Source organism: Vulpes vulpes, chromosome 12 (genome assembly GCF_048418805.1).
Source record: "Vulpes vulpes isolate BD-2025 chromosome 12, VulVul3, whole genome shotgun sequence".
NCBI classification, from domain to species: domain Eukaryota; kingdom Metazoa; phylum Chordata; class Mammalia; order Carnivora; family Canidae; genus Vulpes; species Vulpes vulpes.
The window spans coordinates 83,898,072-83,918,586 of record NC_132791.1 but is presented as its reverse complement, the minus strand read 5'-3'; positions in this window follow the sequence as shown (position 1 = coordinate 83,918,586).

Sequence of the window (20,515 nt, the reverse complement as noted above, 5' to 3'; positions counted from 1 at the left end):
CTGAGAGCTGTTGTGGGAACTGGTGTAGGCGACTGCAGAGGGAACAGAAGGTTACTATCTAGGAACATGCTGTTCAGCACTGTGATGTGAAGCCTTCTGGAGAATGGAAAAGTGGCTGGTTGGAATCTACCTGGTTAAAAACTAACAAACGAAATTGATGCTAAAGGTGTTCATTCTGTTAGATTATCAGGCTTATTCTTTTTGGCTAGTTTTGAAAGGTTTTGAATATTCAGTGGTAGGTGGGAGTGACACCACGCTCAAGACCTCACCCCAGGCTGTCAGATTTGTGAGCATAATTTAACAGGACATCAAATGTTATTACTTTAAAGATTATAATGACCTGGGGGGGAAATCTTGTTTGCTTATCAGGGACCCTTGACTTTCCTGTGATGTTTTCCCATTGGGATTAGATGGATGTCTGGTTTCTGACTCCTTCTGAGGCTTGATTGAGGATTAGATCACTCATTCCCAACTGGCCATTTCTCTCAGAGGATGGGCAAATCAGTGCTAATTGATACTTTTTATATTTAATTACACTTAATTTCTTCTGTCTGGCTGCCCTGAAACCGAGAAAAGGAAAACAGTGCTCTACATGCAAATCTTCTAACATAAACATTTCTTAACCTCATTTACTGCAGGATTAGTCCAAATATAGAATCCTTAAGATAAAAGCTGCTTAGACTGGTTTCTTATCTGTATTTCCATCCTGTCTCTGGAGTCCCTCTTTCTGGAAACCGTCTCTGTGATTTCTGTGATGGGAATTTGCTTATTCTTTACTTCCTTAACACTCAACTCTTCCATATTTAGTATTATAATCTCTTCTGTCCTTTTGTTAGTTTGCCTAGACTAATTCCATAACCTGGAAGTCTATTTCTCTTCCTTCAAACCACCAGGCATGGAGCTCTGGCTGCAGGGCTCTTCCCAATGGTTTTAATGGCATCACCTCTCCTTCAAAATCCTGATACTTCCCACTTCCTTCTGGATAAAATTCCTGACCCAGTCCCAAGTCACAGTTCCAGATTTTCTCCCAAGTCCTCAGGACCTACACCTGCTTGCTCCCCTCCCTCCCTTTGCAAGTATGAGAGTTGCCTCCCGCTTTGGACAACTCTCTTCACCACCTCTTATTCTTCCCCTCTATTCTTGAGGACCGTTTCACTCAATAAATCTCTTGCATATCTAATCCTGTCTTGGTGTCTGGTTTTAGGAAGATCCAAAATGACATGGAAGGGTTTCCAGCCTCCCCTCCTACTTACCAGACTCTTAGACCCCTTATTTCTTGGTGAGTTTCTTTAGACACTTGCCTTTCTTGCCAGTTAGGGTCATTCAGGCCCTTCCTGACAGATGTCCTAACTATGAATCGTGGGGTTGGATTGGGTTTTCCCTCTTTAGAAAGACACATATTCACTTTCTGCATATTGTCTCATCCTATCCATGGAACTGAGCATAAGGGGAGGGACCTCTTCTGTGCCTGTTTATTTAACATATATCCTGTTCCATCCTTTTCCAGAGTGAGAAAATGCCTATTACCCTTAGAATTTGAAATCCAAGGTGGAAACCATTTAAGTTATTTAAAATTTTTTTTCTGCTCCCAGTGACTATTTCTACCCCTGGACTTAATAGGGGCTCACCTGATTCTAGGTTTCTCTTCAGTGAACACCTTTTCCAAATATTTCTTTTTGCTTCACTATATTGTAAACTTTTTTTTAAGTTGTAAGCTTCTTAAAAGCTGTTTTTTTGTGTTTTGGATTGCTCATTTGTAATATTGAGGGCTAGATTAAGCTGATTTTTTAGAGAGTGCGTGAGGGAGTATACGTTGAGCAGGGTAGTGAGAGAGCGTAGAGGAGGTGGGGAGAGAATCTCAAACAGACTCCATGCCCAGTGTGGAGCCTGATATGGGGCTCGATCTCACCACCCTAAGATCATGCCCTGAGTTAGAACCAAGAGTCAGAGGCTTAACTGACTGAGCCACCCAGGCTCCCCTCAATTAAATTATTTGAAAGATCTCTCATACTTGTGTGATTTCCCAAAAAGATCTCTTAGAGACAGTCTAGGAAATGATTTTCTTCCTTTGAATATTGTGCCCATTCTCTTTGATAATCTACCTTTCATTTGTACAGAGCATTTTGCGGTTTATTCACATACGTTACATTAATCGATCCTCATATTCAACTTGTGAAATGTCAGAGTAAATATTAGTTGCCTCTTATGTGTCAGGAACTTGAGACTTGTTGAAATTAATGACAAGTTTCCAAGTGCACGGAGAAGTATGGAGTCTGGTGCCCTGTGTCCTTCTAATCCCCTAATTCTAGATGATTTTACTTCATGATCTGCAACTACTAATTCAGCATTCTTCATGAAGCTCCTTCATATTTCTCTTATTCTCAACCATCTGCACTTTGGGGCAGAGGTTAGCAAAGGTGTCACAGATTAACATGCCTGAAAAGATAAGTCAGGGGAGCAGGGGCAGGATCCCACAGTTGGGAGGGGAGGGGTCTGTAGCAGACTGAAGGGCACATCTCCTCTCTGAGGGGGACAGTCCCTGGTCAGTCCTAGCCTTCTGGGCCATTCAGGAATGCTGGCCTGGGGTGGTTAAATTTTCAGTTTTTGAATGGAAGCTTGAAATATATATTTTAGTGTGAAATCTGCAATTTAAAAACGATTTTTATTTATTCATGAAAGACACACAGAGAGAGGCAGAGACACAGGCGGAGGGAGAAATAGGTTCTCTGTGGGGAGCCCAATATGGGGCTTGATCCCAGATTCTGGGATCATGCCTTGAGCCAAAGGCAGACGCTCAACCACTGAGCCACCCAGGCGTCCCATGAAATCTGCATTTTAAGATGCTCAGGATAAATTAAAAAAATGAAAACCCTAGGGGTATCTGGGTGCATGGTCAGTTGAGCATCTGACTCTTGATTTTGGCTTGGGATATGATCTCAGGGTCATGAGATGAAGCCCTGAATCAGGCTGTGCTGAGTTCAGAGTCTGCTTGAGAATCTGTCTCCTTCCCCCTATGCCCCTCCTGCTTGCATGCTCTCTCTTTCTCTAAAACAAATAAATAAAAATAAATCTTAAAAAGACAACCCTAGGAGGCCAAAATATATACACCTACAAGTGGTGTTGGGGTGTAGAGATCCCCAAGTTAGGGGCTTCTGATTTGGAGGGATGAACCATGTTTAACTCACTCTGTAAGTTACCCTCTCAAAATCCTATAGAATCATTTGGTGACTTTACCACCTTTACTAAAAGTTTGGTTGTAAAAAAAAATAAAACAAAAGTTTTGGTTGTAGATAATGTAAACAGGAATAGTAATCAATTGTTGTATGTCTTTTGTGTTCCAGGAAGTATGCTGGGCATTTGATGCACAGGATCACTAATTCCAGCAACCTTATGATACATCTATTTTTTCCCTTATTTTGCAGATGAGGGAGAGGAGGCCCAGAGCTGCCTACCTTGAGGAGGCCACACAGTTGGTCAGTAGTGGATCCATGATCAAACCTGGATTTCTGGCCACAAAGTTCACTCTTAAGAGCTCTTCATTTAATACACATATTGCCAACATCCTCAGAGAAGATTGAGAAGATGAAATGAAAAATATGATACTTCTATTTTGAAACAAGTAAAAAGTGATCTTGCTGTAAGTATGAAGAGCTTCAAAGACAAGCATAATCCTCTTTTTTTTTTTTTTTTTTTTTTTTTGAGTGGGAGAGGTGTGTTTTTCTTTGTGAGCATGGACAGGGAAGACATAAAGAGATTGCCCACAGTAGGATGTGTTCCTCCTTTTTTTTCGGAACTCCAAGTCAGGCTCCCAAGCAGGCAGTGTTTGGCTTTTGTATTCAGACCCCTTGTCTGCTTTGGCCACAATGTCCTGCGAGATGGACCCTGGCTTACTACTGCTACCTCTTTACTCCTGTTTCCAGAAAGCAAACGCTCGGGTGAAAAAGAGGCCTTTTGTTTGGGATCTGAAGTCAGGTCCAAATATAACAAGATCCCAATAACTTCCTCCACCCCCTAGGGTTTAAAACCAAATTCACTCTGCCCAGATGGCTGCTCCAGAAAGACAGAGCATTCCCCCACTGCTTCCTCTTTTTGCTGGCTGCCCACTGATTACAGCTAATGGCTCCCAGCTGTACTGCCTCCGAAGACTGGGGGGAAGACAAGTCTTTGAAAAATAATTTAATAACCAGACTCCTCCAGGGATGGGTGGGGTTGATGCCAATCCTGTTAGAGCACTCTCTCATTCAGAATCTAGCTGGATGGCGTGCTTTGGAGAGAGAAGAGCTGCTATGTGCATTTTGAATCCCTCTTGGTGTTCTCTATAAGAATCTGCTACATTCTATTCCTTAAGCGTGATTGAAAAAAAATTCATCTCCAAATGCTAAAGTAAAATAGATATGTATACCATACATACATTAGCTAATAAATAGGTATGTATACATATATACATCTTTAGCTCCAGTTCAGAGAATTTTAGGAAGTACCTCTTAGGGCTATGACTTTATCCAAATCACATATATTTTAAGATCAATCTCTTTGAATGATTTTTTCACATGTTTGTATCCAACAAATAATTTGATGTCTACAGTATTTTAAACCTTGGCAACCTAGAGTGTCCATTTGGTCTTTAAAGTACCAGATTCTTTGAAAGGTTGACTTCAAATACTGTGGCCCATCAGAGAGAAAAAATCAAAGGATACCAGCCATGCAAACTCTTGGTAAAAGACTTAAATGGCTTGGTGGGCTGTCTTTCTTCATTTTCTTCCTCTTTTTTATTTTTGGATGGGGATGGGAGGGTGGAGGAATTTTACCAAGCTAAAACTTGATGGTTTCCTCAAACCCTTTTTCCTAGAGATATTTGGTGGTATTTGGAATCTCCTCTCCTCCATGAATCTGCAGACAAGACTGATTGTACATATCCATACCAAATGTCCCCTGTGCACCAAGCCAGGTGCTGAGGTTAAATACATGAACAATTTGTTGGTGCTTCATGTCCTTTTGGAGAACTGGCTAAACAGATTAGTCTTGAGTAATTGTCTATGGGTATTGTCTAGTTCTAGAATATTTTCTCTATGGATCATCTTTTCCTAGGAGATAATGCGGCTTAATGCAAAGAACATGAGCTCTGGAGTCAGAGTTGAATTTGAATTTTGATAGGCTCCTTGCTTAAACTTGCTGAGCTTTATTTTTCATCTGTACAATGGAACCTGCAGGCTTGCTGTGAGGAATAACATCATGTTAGAATACTGGCAGGATGGTTTGTAGGCCTCCTTTTAAATAATTGAATTATGGCCTTCATTATTATATACTCCATTCATTATATGCTATATACTTATATAGATGCATAAAATCAGGCAAAGGGGGTCTTTATGGTGTTTTCAATTGACTCACAGGGAAAAGAGGAAAATGGATGTCTCTAATCAGGTGCTTACAATTTAAATCTTCATCGTTGTTTAATCTGCAGAGTAATCATGAGAGGTAGATACCGTTAAACCTATTTTAAGGATGAAGAATTAAGTCTTGGAAGGGTTAAGTCCTGTCCAAAGATAATATCATTGGAGAATTTTCCATCTTGGTTATATTGTATAAATTTGAAAGCTTCGTATTCTGGCCTTTGTATTTTGGCTTTGAAATACTGGATCTTCTGAAGGGTTGTCTTCAAATACTTGTTCCATTCAGGATTCTGTGCTATTCAAGAATACAATTAAACATGCACAGTCTATCCTAGGGAAGCAGAGTCTATGGAAGAGGCCTGCTGCTTCTTTGTGGTTACTACTGAGCATTAAGCCCTTAGAGTGATGAAGATTTTCAGCTTGATTCAAGGGCTGGTTCTCTTGGGAATGAGTTCAATAAAAGCAAAAGATAACTTACCACAAGAAACTTATTCAAGATTCTGACTTCAATGGAATCTTTTTTTTCTACATAAATATAAAATCCAAAATGTTGCATGGTATATGGATGGCTACTATTTTTGTGAACTTAAGGGGCAGAAACAGAGCTTAGCACTTCACAGGGGTAGCTCACCTCCTCCTGCTCCACCCCTTCCTTCCCTTTCTTACATGTCTTTCTCTCTTCTCTTTGTTTTTTTCTTTCTTTCCTCTGTCCCTCTCTCTTTCTCTCTTCCTTCCCCTCCCCTCGTTTTTGATTATTTAGGAGGGGCTATGTGCCTCACGTACTTTCCATTCTTTCTGTAATCAGATCTCACTCCCTGATTGTAAAAGGGGGCATATGATCTGGATTAGGCCAAATTATCTCAACAAGGTATTTAAATATTGAGTGTAGACATCAGGGACAAAGCCAACTGGAGTTGAGTCATTTAATGGCTGGACCTCAGCTGGGAAGTCCATGGAAGGGGTGTTACTCCCAACCCTGAGGGTTGCCCATGGTATTTGCCCTTCCTAAAGTCTGGTTGTTCACCTCTTCCATAATTTGATGAGCTGTCTCAGGATCTTTCCAATACATTGTTTTGCTTAAATTACCCAGAGTTAATATTGCTTAAAACCAGAACCTTAACTGACTAGACATATAGGCTCTATTTTAATCTTCACATCTATCTATATAGTAGGTGTTATTCTTCACATGTTGCAAATGAGAAACTGAAACATCATGAGGATAAAGCTTTGATCAGGATCAAACTGTTAGGAAGAGAGTTAGTTGGTGTTCAAATTCTGTCCTACTGGACTACAGAAGCCAATATTATAAAGAATTCTTAAGCATTAGAAAAAAATTTAACATAGGAAAAACTGGGTGAAGGATGTGAATACCGCTTTTTAAAGAATTAGTAACAATGTGCCATACATATAAAAATATTTAATCTTGTCAATACAAAAAAAAAATGAAAAAACATAGTGCACCATTTTCAACTTCCTTATTGATTAAACTTTATATTTAATATACTGATTTGTATTGATATAATTTATATTGATTTAATATGATATTAAATCTGGGCAAAAATTGGTGAAAACTTTTGTTTTTATAGATCTGTGCAAACTTTAGTGAGAGAAATTTGTTCCAATACATTTAGAATCTCAGCTTTGCTCAAGACCTTTGATTTAGCCATTCTGATAAAATAATCAGGGATATACAGAAAGATTTATGTACCAGAGTATTTTCATAATGATATTTATAGTAGCAAAAATAAACAAACTAAGTGTCTAATGATCTGGAAATGGGAATAATTGGGGAAAAATGTTTTAAAAAGCAGGTAGTCATAATATTCTCTCAATTATTTATTGAGCATCGACAATGTGCAAGGCACTGAGACACTGGAAAGACTGGAGTGAACAATATAAAGTCTCTGCTCTCATGAACTTCCTTTCTCATGGGGAAGACGGCAAGCAAACAGATACACATATGATTGTGATCAATATTATGGGTAAATTTAAAATAGTCGAGGGGATAGACGTTTCAAAGGAGGGAGCCCACATATCAAGATCTGAATGGAGTGCAAGATTAAGCTATGCAAAGTTATAGAATATATCCGTGAGCAATTGCCATAAAACAGGGTTACAAATCACTGCAAAACTCAGTGGTTTAAGATAAAATAATTTATCCTGTCCACATAATTTATTCTCTCTGAGGCAGGTAGACAGGATTTAGCTGATTCAGTCTGAGCATGTCTGGGCTTGGCACCAAGTTGAAAATTCTGCTCAGGTTCATGTCATGTGAGTCTCACCCTTCTTGGACAAGCAGGTTGGCTGGAGCATGTTCCCCTCATGATGACAGAGGCACAAGAGGACAAACCCCATCGCAGAAGCAGATTGCAAACCATTATCTGTGTCATGTTTGCTGATATTCTATTGCAAATTCCTAAGCAAATCACATTGGCAAGCCTAATTTCAATGGGAAAAGGAAAAGGAAACCCATTATATCCAGAGAAGATGAGATAGGTGAATGAATATTTAATGAACACTATATTCAAATAATCCTATGAGAGGAGAGCATCCCAGAACGAAAGAAGCAGAGCACGTGCAAAGGTCCTGTGCTGGAAGCAAGCTTAGAGCCACTAGAAGGCTAGTGAGGTTTAAATAGAATAGGCAGGACAGTGGGAAGAAGCAAGGAGGCTTAGATCATATGTGGTCTCAGGGCCGAGGTTAGGTATAGTAGGGTATTAGATGACAACTGGAGGTTTTCAGCAGACAAATGGACAATCTAACTTACGTGTGAATAACACAACCTAATTTTATCTTTATCTTTGAAAATATTTTATGTTAATTTTTTAAAAATAAGTTCTATGCCCAATGTGGGACATAGACCCCAAGATCAAGAGTCACATGCTCTACTGACTGAGCCAAGCCATGCCTTGACCCTAATTTTATATGAAAGGATGCACGTCTGCATAGAGAAAAGACTGAAAAAGACAAGTATAAACAGTGGCTTTATCTCAGTAGTATAATTATATATATTTCATGTTGCATTTTTATATTGTAGTTTCCAAATTTGGGAGTAAGCATAAATTTATTTTTCAAATGATAAAACATTTATCTTAAAAAGGTCTCTGTAGAGATTTCATAGGAAATTAATTAGCAAGATACATCAGTGGACTAGTAAGCCACTTTCAGCCCTAATTTCTTTGTTCTCTATACTTTGAAGTGCTGATGAGATAAAGACACATTAAACCTAATCAGGTTTTGATTCTATCTTTATCCATATCCACACACACACACACACACACACACACACACGTGCATGTAAAGAGTAGCATGTCTTTCATTTTCACTTTCATTTCACATATATAGGAAAGCATAGACACTAATATAATAAATCATGTATTTACCCCTCAGCTTTTTCATATCACATTTTTCCTTATTTGTTTTAGATTTATCTTCATACCTCCCTTCTTCCCTCATCCTTTCTGTTCTTACCTTCTCCTTTACAAGTTAAAATCTTGCAGATATAGTTGAAACCCCTGTAACTAATCTGATCCCATTCCTCTCCTGCCATCTGCAGAGGTAACGAGTATCCTGAGTTTGAAGTTTTTAATTCTAGTGAATATTTTATACTTCTCTGTGTATCTATAAGCAGTTTATAATATTGCTTTTGTGGTTTCTATCCCATATCTTTAAATGATGCATTCTTTGCTCTTCTAGCTCTCATTCAATATGCATTAATACACATCCTCCAGTGCATGTAAACTGTTATAGGGTATTTCACGATATGAAAAGATCATAATTTATCGATTCTCTTGTTGATGGATCTTTAATCTGTTTCTATTTTTTTTCTCAAACGATGCAGGAATAAACGTTCTTGTGCATGTCATCTTGTGAGAGTTTCTCCATAGAACATATACCTAGATGTGGCATTACTGAATGGCATAAGTCTCTTTATATTTAAATTGAGCTATAGTTCACCAAGAGATGCATCCACTTAATGTGTGTATTCAGTAGTTTTTAATATATTCACAGAGTGTGCAACCATCACCATAATCTAATTTTAGAACATTTTGGTTAAACCCATTGTCCTACTGGCAATCATTGCCCATTCTCCCATCCCTACAACCTTTAGTACCTACTAATCTACTTTGTGTCTCTGTCAATATGCCTATTTGACAACTTCAAATAAGTGGAACAATATAATAGGTGGCTTTTTGTGTCTGGCTTCTTTCACTTAGCATAATGTTTTCAAGGTTCATCCATGTTACAGTGTACAGCAGTGTTTCACTTCTTTTATGGCTGAGTAATATTCCATTGTATGAATATACTACATTTTGTTTATCCATTCATCAGCTGATGGATAGTGCTGCTGTGAACACCCATGTACAAATTTTTGAGTGTTTTCAGTTCTCTTGGGTATATACCTAGGAGTGGAATTGCTGGCTCATAGAATAAATCTATGTTTAAAATGCTACTATATTTTTTTAAAATGCTACTGTATTTGAAATCTATGTTTAAAATATGCTATATTTGAAATGCTGCTGAACTCCTCCAAAGTGGCTGCAGTATTTTGTATTCCCGCCAACAGTGTATGAGGGCTCCAATTCCTTCACATCCTGCCTAACACTTATTATATTGTCTGTCTTTTTAGTTCTAGCCATCTTAGTGACTATGAAGTGATATCTCATTGTGATATTGATTTGTATTTCCCTGATACAAAGGATAATGATATTAAGCATCTTTTCATGTGATTATTGGCCATTTTAAAATAGTTTTTTGAAAGAAATGTCTATAAAAAACTTAGGCCACTATAAAAGTAGATTTTCCTTTTTATTGAGTTGCAAGAGTTTTTGTGTATTCTGAATATCAGTCCCTTTTCAGATATATGATTTGCAAATAGTCTTTCCTACTCCATGGGTTGCATTCACTTTCTTGATAGTGTCATTTAAAGCACAACAATTTTAAATTTTAAGTCCAATTTTCTGTGTTGTTTTTGCCTAGGCATTTGGTGTCATAGATCTAAGAAACCATTGACCCACAGTTGTGAAGATTTATGTCTATGTTTTCTTCTAACAGTTTATTGTTTCAGCTTTTATAGTTAGGTTTTTGATGCATTCTGAGTTCATTCTGGTCTATGGTGTGAAGGATGGGTCTAGCTTCATTCTTTTAATGTGATATCCAGTTGTTCCAGCTCTCATAGGTGAGAAGACTGATCTTTCTCCTTTGGCATTCTTGTCAAAAATCAATTGGTCATAAGTGCCTGAGTTTACTTCTGGACACTTCATTTTATTGATCTGAATATCTTTATGCCAGTACCCTGCAGTATTGATTAACATAGCTTTGTAGTATGTTTTGAAATCAGTAACCTGAGTTTTCTAACATTGTAATTTTTTTTCAAGATTCTTTTGAGTATTTTGAGTCTCCTCCATTTCCATATGAATTTGAGGATATGCTTGTCAACTTGTACAAAAACAGCTAGGACTTTGATAAGTATTGTATTGACTATGTAGATTGAGTTGAGTGTTACCTACCATCTTAAAATATTAAGTCCTTAAGTTAATTCATAAACTCAGGATACCATTTTGTAGATCCTCTTTAATTTATTTCAGTGATGTTTTGTAGTTTTCAGTGTACAAATCTTGCACTTCTTTTGTTAAATATGTTCCTGAGTATTCTGATCTTTTTGCTGTTGTAAATATAATTTTAAAAAATTTTCATTTTCAAATTTTCATGGCTAATCTATAGATATACAGTTGATTTTATATATTGATCTTATATCCTGTAATCTTGCTAAATTTGTTTACTAGTTCCAGGGTTTTTTTTGTGTGTGTGTATTTGTAGGTGGTACCTTATTTTCTGCTTACAAGAGTATGTCTTCTGCAAATAGATACAATTTTACTTTTCCTTTTCAACTTGCATTCCTTTTATTTTCTTGCATAACTAGCATGGCTAGAAGCTCTAGTACAATGTTCAACAGAAGTGCCAAAAGTAGATATCTTTATTTTGTTCCTGATCTTTCAAGCTTTTAGTCTTTTGTTATAAATATGATGTTAACTCTGGGTTTTTCATAGATGCATTTTGTTATATTGAAAGAGTTGCTTTCTATTCCTAGTTTGGTGAACATTTTTGTTGGATAGGGTTTTGGAGTCCAGTGCTTTTTCTGTATCTGTTGAGATGGTTTTGTGGCTTTTAAAAGTAATCTCTATGTCCAACGTGGAGCTCAAAACTCATGACTCCAATATCAAGGACCTTGTGGCTCTTGTCCTTCATTCTACTAATATGGTGAATACATATTTGTAAATTTTCCAAAATTTTATCTTACTATTGATTTCTAAATCCATTTCATTGTGGTCAGAGAACTTCATATGAATTCAATCCCTCTAAATTTTTTTTCAATCCCTCTAAATTACTGAGAATTGTTTTGTAGGTTAATATATAGTCCATCCTGGTGACTATTCCACATACACAGAAAAAGAATGCGTATACTTCTCTTGTTGGATGGCATGTTCAATAGATAGATATTGCTGGCTTATGGTGTTTTTCAAATATTTGCTTGTTGATCTTCTGTCTAGGTATTTTATCCATTATTAAAAGTGAAGTATTGAAGTCTCTATTATTGAATTGTCTATTTCTCCTCTTAATTGTATCAGTTTTCACTTCATGTATTTTGGAGTCCTATTATACTTGTTGTATTATCTTGGTTGATTATCATTATAAAATGTCTAGTAACAATCTTTGTCTTAAAGTCTGCTTCGTTTGATATTAGTACAGCCACTCCAACTCTCTTTGGCTGCAGTTTTCACAGTATATCTTTTCCCTTTTTTGTTTTTTGCTTTCAATCTATTTGTCTTTGAATCAAAAATGTATTGTTTGTAGACAACGTATAGTTCATATTTTCTGTTTCTATCCATTTTGTTCATCTTCATCTTGATTACAGTGTTTAGTCTATTTACATTTAATATTATACTGATAAAGTAGGATTTATGTCTGCCACTTTCCTATTTATTTTTGTTTTATACTTTTTGTTCATCTGTTCCTGCATTACTGACTGCTTTTGAGTTACATATTTTTTAGTGCACTATTGTAATTCCCACTTTATTTTTATATATTTTTGAGTTATTTTTAATGGTTGTATTAGAGACTAATTAACATCTTAATTCATAACAATATAGATTGGATTAATAGAGATAATTACAAGAATATACAAAATCTTTGTATGTAATTCCATTTTCTCCTTCCTTCTGGTGTTAATATGGTCACATAAATTATATCTTTATATAGTCTGTGCCCATCAATATAATTTTTTAAAAAATAAGTTGGAGATCTTTTTTTTTTTTAAGATTTGATTTATTTATTCATGAGAGACAGAAAGAGAGAGGCAGAGACACAGGCAGAGGGAGAAGCAGGCTCCATGCAGGGAGCCTGAAGTGGGACTTGATGCCAGGTCTCCAAGATCACGCCCTGGGCTGAAGGTGGCGCTAAACCGCTGAGCCACCCCGGCTGCCCCCTCAATAAAAATTTATAATTATTGCTTTATGGTTGTTTCTTAAGTTAGATAGGAGAAAAAGTTACAAGCAAAAAATATATTTATGCTATCTTTTGTATTTATCTATGGAGTTACTTTTATTTCTTTATATCCTCATTTCTTCATGTGGACTTGAGCTGCTATTCAGTATCCTTTCATTTCAACCTCAAGGACTCACTTCAGTATTTCTTGTAGGATATGTCTTCTAGTGACAAATTCTTTCAATTTTCTAGGACATATCTTGTAGGATATGTCTTCTAGTGACAAATTCTTTCAATTTTTGTGTATTTAGAAATGTCCTATTTTGTCCTTTATTTATGCAGGATAGTTTGGATATAGGTTTTTACTCTACTGGCAGGTTGGTAGTCTTCCTTTGTGAACTTTGAATAGGCCATCCTCATGCCTTCTATCTGTTCTTGGGTGAGAACTCACTGAATGTTATTGAGGACCACTCACACATGATGAGTAACATCTCTCTTGCTACTGTCAAAGTCTTTGACTTCTTATGCTTATGATGTGTCTAGGTGTGGATCTCTTTGAGTTTATCTTAGAGATTTTAAAGCTTTTAAAGAAATGTAGAGGTCAAACTGGCTGGCTCAGTCAGAGTATGTGACTCTGAGTTCAAGCCCCATGTTGAGTATAGAGATTACTCAAAAATAAAATCTTAAAAAATGTAGATTGTTTTTATAAAAATAAAAATTTAGAAGTTTTCTGCCACTATTTCTTCAAGTATTCTTTTTATCTCTGTCTCTCCTTTTCTGACTCCTGTTATGTGTATTGGTATGCTTAGTTGGTGTCCCACAAGTCTTTGAGTTTCCATTTATTTTCTTTATCTTCTATTTGTGTCCTTTAGGGCAGATGATCTCAATAGACCTACCTTTACATTTGCTTATTCTTTCTTCTTTATGCTCAAATATACTGTTGGGTCCCTCTAGTGAAATTTTCATTTCAGTCATTGTACTGTTAACCACTTCAATTTCTATTTAGTTCTTCTTGAGAATTTCCATTCTTTTATTGGTATTCTTTATTTTGTTAGATAATCTTCTCACGCTTTATTTAGGCATTGTTTCATTTAGTAATTTGGACATGTTTAAAGTAGCTGTTTCAAAAAATCTGTGTATAGTAAGTCCACTGTTGGATTTTCTCAGGGACAGTTTCTATTGACTACTTTTTCCCTGTACACAGACCATACTTTGGCTAATAATTTTTTGTTGAAAACTGGACACTTAAAATGATATAATATGGCACTTCTTGAAATTTGATTCTTTCCCCTATTGAGAGTTTGTTGCTGTTGTTTATTTTTATTATTGTTAATGTTGAATGACTTTTTTGAAGTACTTCCGTAAGCTCTGACAAAATCAGAAAAAGCCCAAGGAAATTTGATCAAGGAACTCCATTACTTAGAGTGTGTAAAGGAGTACCAGGAAAGGAGACTAAAGTGTATTGAAATCAAGTTAGAAGAATGTTAGGTCAAGGAAACAAAGAAGGTGTTTTAGTCAGAGGATGTGAATAATAGTATTGTATGTTTTGAGAGGTCAAATAAAAATTAAGAGTCCATTAGAACTGATACCATGGAAGTCATTAAACTGAACACCTTATACAATTTTTTTTTGGATGCAATTGAGTGGTGCATGTGAGCGAAGCCAGATTAGAGTACACAAAATTTTTGGGTTTTGAAGATATGGGAATTTTGATTCTTGATAATCCTTGGAGAACTTTTTCATGAAAGCAGGAATGAGTGACAGTGTTTAGTTAGGATAGGTGAGAAGTACATAGAAGAATCTGAAAATTAGGAGACAACTTGTACATGGTTGAATCTAATAGAAATGGGTCAATTAAAAAGGGATTACCATGCAAGAGAGACATATTTAATAATAAAACTTTCTTAAATCAAAGAGGATTAAAAAAAAAACCAAAGAGGATAGAATCTGGAATATGGGTGGAAGAACTGCTTTTAGACAGTGGGATGAAAAATGGGTATGGATATGGCTTCTCTGAGCAGCAGAGGCAGTTCTTATCCGATTCTATTTTCTTTAAGATGTCATCTACCATGCAAGGTAGGAAAAATTGATTGGGGATACTTGAGAAACTTTGCAATTGAAATAGAAAATGGGACACTTTGGGCTGAGGGACAGATTTTAGGGGCCAAATGAACTCTCTGATATGAAGTTTTGATGGTTCTAGTCAGCTTGGTTGAGTTCCTCTGGTAATACTTAGCAACTTGTGAGGCATTCATTGAGTGTGGGATACTTGAATTCATCCACAGTTGGGATTTTGTTAGTGCAGTTGCAATTAAAGATAGCAGGGCAAGGAAGTTCCTAGAGATTAGCAAGGAAGACAATACTGTATGATTTCACTTATATGAGAAATCTAAAAAAACTGATCTCATGGAAACTCACAGAGAGTAGAGTGGTAGTTCCTAGGGCCTGAGTGTAAGGGAAATGGGGAGATGTTGGTCACAGGGTACATACATTCGGCTGTAAAATAAGTAAGTTCTGGGGATCTAATCACAAGGTGACTATAGTTAACAATACTGAATTACACATTTGAAAGTTGCTAAGAGAGTAGCTCTTAAATGTTCTTATTATACACAGAAAAATGGTAATTATGTGAGGTGATGGAGGTGTTAACTCTTGTGGTAGTCATTTTGCAACATATGTGTATCAAATCATCATGTTGTGCACCTTGAGTTTAACAATGTTCTATATCAATTGCAGCTCGATAGAGCTGGGTTAAAGATTAGTAAGGGAGTGGTTGAGATTATAAACCACAGAATCCAATATGAAAAAGGAGGGAAATGAAGCCGGGAAGGTGTGGAAAAAGAGGAAGTAGTTAAGTGCCCCAGATGTTTGAACAGAACTGAGGAAATTGTGTGTTGGGAGTAACTGAATGTGTAGGCTGGAATGACAGTAGTCTGTGGTTTGAGGGTGATTGATATTAATGAGTAGTGTCAGAGATGGAATAGTTCTAAGTGATGTCAAATATGGGAGAGCTTAGCTAAAGTGGCATGGAAGAGGAAGTTTCTGAAGTCATAAAGTTTGACTAGCCATGAAGATAATGAAGTCATGCAAGACGATCACAGAATTTTGGGTGAAAAAGAATGTGAGCCAGTTGCCAAAAAATTCAATAAATGCAGCCCATATAGTGAAACAAATATTGAAACTTGAGTCCGGGACCCTGGATTGTACTTTCTCAAACTACACTCAGTACCATTCTTGCCTTGATCTACCTGTGTTTACCACCTTCAATTATAATTATTTTTAGAGTCTCCTTTATCTCACTGTAAGGTCCTTTAGGTACAAACGTAGTGTCTTAATTATCGTTGTATGACTCAGATTACATTATCTATGCCAGAATGTAATACATTTTATGTTGGTTAAATGAACAGAAAAAGTAAATAAAATGTGAGCATTTTGGAAAGTAGAGAGGCATACTTAAATTTTCCTGAGAGCAGTTGTAGATCACAGGGTTCTTTCTTTTTCTCTCCACAGCTATAGTGTAACATGTTAGACACCTATTTTAAAAAATATTAGGACACTTAGAGACTTTGGTGAAACTGAAAAAAAATTCTTGCCTGTTACATACTTTTGATTATCTGCATCCTCTTTAAAGATTATTTTTTAAACATTTATTTATGAGAGACAAAGAGATGGAGACATGGGCAGAGGGAGAAGCAGGTTCCCATCCCAGGACCCCAGGATCACACCCTGAGCCAAAGGTAAATGCTCAACCACTGAGCCACCCAGATATCCCTATCTGCATCTTCTTTGTCTCTCTACCACCTTTTGGCATTGTAACTGAATTTCTTAGCATCAAGTACAACTCTGTCAAACCAAATTTAGGGTGATTCAGATTTCAAAACCCTTATTATAGATTCAATTTTGTCTCCTGAAAGCCGAGATAAAATAAGGAGGGGAAATTAAAATCTGTTGTCATCTAGATCTATTATACTGCATCCATCTTCTGAATTAGTCCTTTTGATGATTAAGCTTTTTAAGAATGAAAATTGTTTTCCATATGATCTGACTTGTCTGTTCCTTAACATTTTTGCTCATTTAATAGAAGTGTTATTGGTACTTTGTACTTAGGAAAATCCTGAGATCTAGTATGTATAATGTTCTATATGTAAAATATGAAGTCCTACATTACAGCATTTGTTAATACTGATTAATAATTTAGCTAAACTTAGAAACTAGAAACATCAATGCAGGATTAGGATGGAGTAAATTAAATGCAGAAAGGATAACACATTTCTGTGGCCTGAAGATTTAGAAAGGGGTTGATTTCTATTTTTTTGGGCAAATTGTGATTGTGTTTGGTATATTCTCATAGTTGTTTCTGGGATAAAAAAAAATAAGTTGGCTTTGACAACTATCACCACATTGATTCCTGTGGTTGATCTTTTCAGAGAACGGAATGTGCTTTTTCTTTCTTTGTTATCCATTTATCTTTCTCCTGAAGCTATACAGGAAGTTATTGAAGAGATTACCTTCAGTTTATTGTTTAGTTTGTATATGAATAGACACCCCAGTCAACGTTCCTCATGCTTTTTTCCATCTATTAGTACTCCTGCCCTCTCTTTTTTTGGTTTAGTTGTTCAGTATTCCTTGTACATCTTTGGCTGCCCAAAATCCAGTGCCGTGATTCTTCATGAAGTCTCCCTTCCACATCATGCTCCATACTTTGCATTTCATTACTTTCTTCCCTTTAATCCTTCCATTAAAATTTCCCTTCCCTTGTGATCAGTGAATTAATATGTGTTAAGTATCTGCCCTGGCTTATCACAATGTTTGGAGCTAATGCTTAAAGACCTTCTCCTGTAGTTTAAGTCAAAGTTTACCTGCATAAACATTCACCCCCCCCCAAAGAAGGCAATTAAGGGTCAAATTATAATGCATCAGTCATAGGAATAATTTTCTGAGAAGGGAGGAGGTCAATATAGGTTGGAATAGCTAGAGAAAGATTAATGGAATCTAAATGCACCAGTATCTGGAGTTAAGGGTTAGCGTTTTATTTCCTTATTGAATAACATACTGGAATAGCTGGAAATTAATGGAATTAAGATTTATGGCATTTCAGGGAGGCTTCTGGTCAAGGCTGCATATGGCCTTCAAATGAGTCAGCTTCCTACATTGTGCACTTTCCTCCTATCGGCTGAAGGCTTGCAGCTTCAAATTTCTTCCCATTCACAGGCACTATGCAGAAACCAAGGTCAAACATGCACATGGCTTTACTCCTAGTGGAGTTTCGATGACGTTTGAAGATGAAGATGATTCCAATGATGTCATCTTGGTCACTTGAGTCTTTGAGGCATGATGTTCATATTTGGGAAGGGACTATAAACTAATACTTTCAAATGCATGGAGCTTATTTAATTTTAATAGCCTTTCAGTGACATGAAGAATCAGACTTTTTGCAAACCACTTTTTAAGAATTAGACTTGATAGTTCTATTCCCTCTGGAAGACCAGTTAGCCTGCCACTCTTTCTTTTTTTAAACTGAATTTGATTTTTCAGAGATTTAATATCCCCTATCACAATATTATTTTCATAACAGTAGGAAGAAATTTGGTAAACTATTCTAGTTTCTTATATTTGTGAATTTAATTCCCACTTTGTCAAAATGGGCCTCTGTCAGAGGATGAAACCAGATGCAGTGTGTTGTTCAAATTTTAAACATCTCCAGCTTGTCGAAACAACTGCATTTAAAATCTTAACAGGGGGATCCTTGGGTGGTTTGGCGCCTGCCTTCCGCCCAGGGTGTGATCCTGGAGTCCCGGGATTGAGTCCCACATCGGGCTCCCTGCATGGAGCCTGCTTCTCCCTCTGCCCGTGTCTGCCTCTCTCCCTCTGTGTCTGTCATGAATAAATAAATAAACAAAATTAAAAAAATCTTAATAAATAAGGTTGCTGACTTTCTTGCTCCCTCTGTGTTCCTCCTGCAGTTAAACTGTTTACATTTGAGTTTTTTCCACATCTGGTTAGAAGTCAATGACTGCCCTCTCCTCTCCCCCTGCTTTAAGTTACTATCTCCGTTAAGATTTCTCTTCCATGCATTGAATTTTCATCTTTTTTTTTTTTAATAGAAAAGGGCAGGGTGGTAGAGCAAGCAGAGTGTGGGCAATGGCCCCAGCGATGCCCAGGTTTGAGTCCCAGGTCTGTCATTTGTTTGCTGAATGATCTTGGATATTTTAACTTGCGGGATACTTGATTTCATTACACTTACCTTGAAGAGTTGTTAGGATTAAATAAAATTATCCGTGCAACAGCATTTGGCACAATGATTTGCATATAGGAGCACTCAATCTGCATATTTTTTATATTTGTGTGATGAGTTTGGCCTTACTCAAGAAAGAGCGATTTCTTATTCACAGAGGGCTTATTTCAAAACCCAATTCTGTTCTTAGCTACATTCTATATAGGGTATTCTTTAACTCTCTTTGTGATTTTTTTAGTTATCAGTATTTACTGTTTTTACTGCTTTTATCTGCATAGCACTTGATATTTATAATGCTTTTGTGCTTTTATGTGCCTTAATGCACTTTCATAATGTGTAGCATACATATCCTGAAGTTCATCTTGTTGGTTCATCATTCTGTCTGGGGTATTGCTTACATGGTCTGCTTATTCTGAGCATCACAGTTTTAACTGCAGAGTTCACTTGGTCAAGAAATTCAAATATAACAAAAGTGAGGCTCTTCAACCTGGAGTTCCATGAAGACAACAGAAAATATCTGTTAAAGACTCATGGTAGAGGTTTAATCTGAGTTTTTCCACTTCTCTTTGAAATTATACAGAGAAAGAAGAGGAAAAACTCATGAATTCCATTTTCAGTGAGTCCAGGAGACCCAGATATCTCTTAAAACTACAAATTATATGTGCCGCCAATAGCAGGTGAGGCCAATGGAAACAGGCAAGAAGCTGCATAGTAAGTGGTGAATAGGCATCAAGGAGGATGGTGAGGGTGGGTAACATGAGCTGTGGTGAATTTCAGAAATGTCAGTAAGTGTTCACTTCCAGAAGTAGAGAATCCCATCCTGAGTGGCAACTGCAGGGAACAAAAATGAATTCAGGGTGACCAGCTTCTTCCAGTTTGCCTAAACCTTTCCTAGCTTTAACTCTGAAAGTTCCATGTCCTAGGAACCTCCTTGGTTCTGGGCAAACTGGGATGTTGTTCACCGTAGGTGAGATGGAATAAGATGTGGGTTGATGGGAAGGGTTGGAGGACCATGTAGATGGCAGACTACAGAAAGGAGAAGCCAAAATGCACCAACAAAAAGTGGGGCTACTATGTTGAAAGGTAAGAGATGTGTCCTGAGTGGCAGTGTCTAGGGAAGACACTAGAAGATCACATAGATAGAATCCATTATGAACCTAAAAGGCAAAGGGAATGTTGTTGAACAGAAGCTTCCTTTTTTAAGGGAAATAGCCTATTGCAACAGACTGGAACAGAACAAACCTATGAGTTGTAAAGCTTGGCAAACTGGAACTCCTTGGTCCTTCCGCTCTACCCCCTCATAACCTTTGTAAATAGCTGGTCCAGGAAAATTAAATTCATTCAAATATGAGTAACAAAAAAAGCGTTGGAAGAGCATCTGTATGGAGACAGTTATAAAATTGTG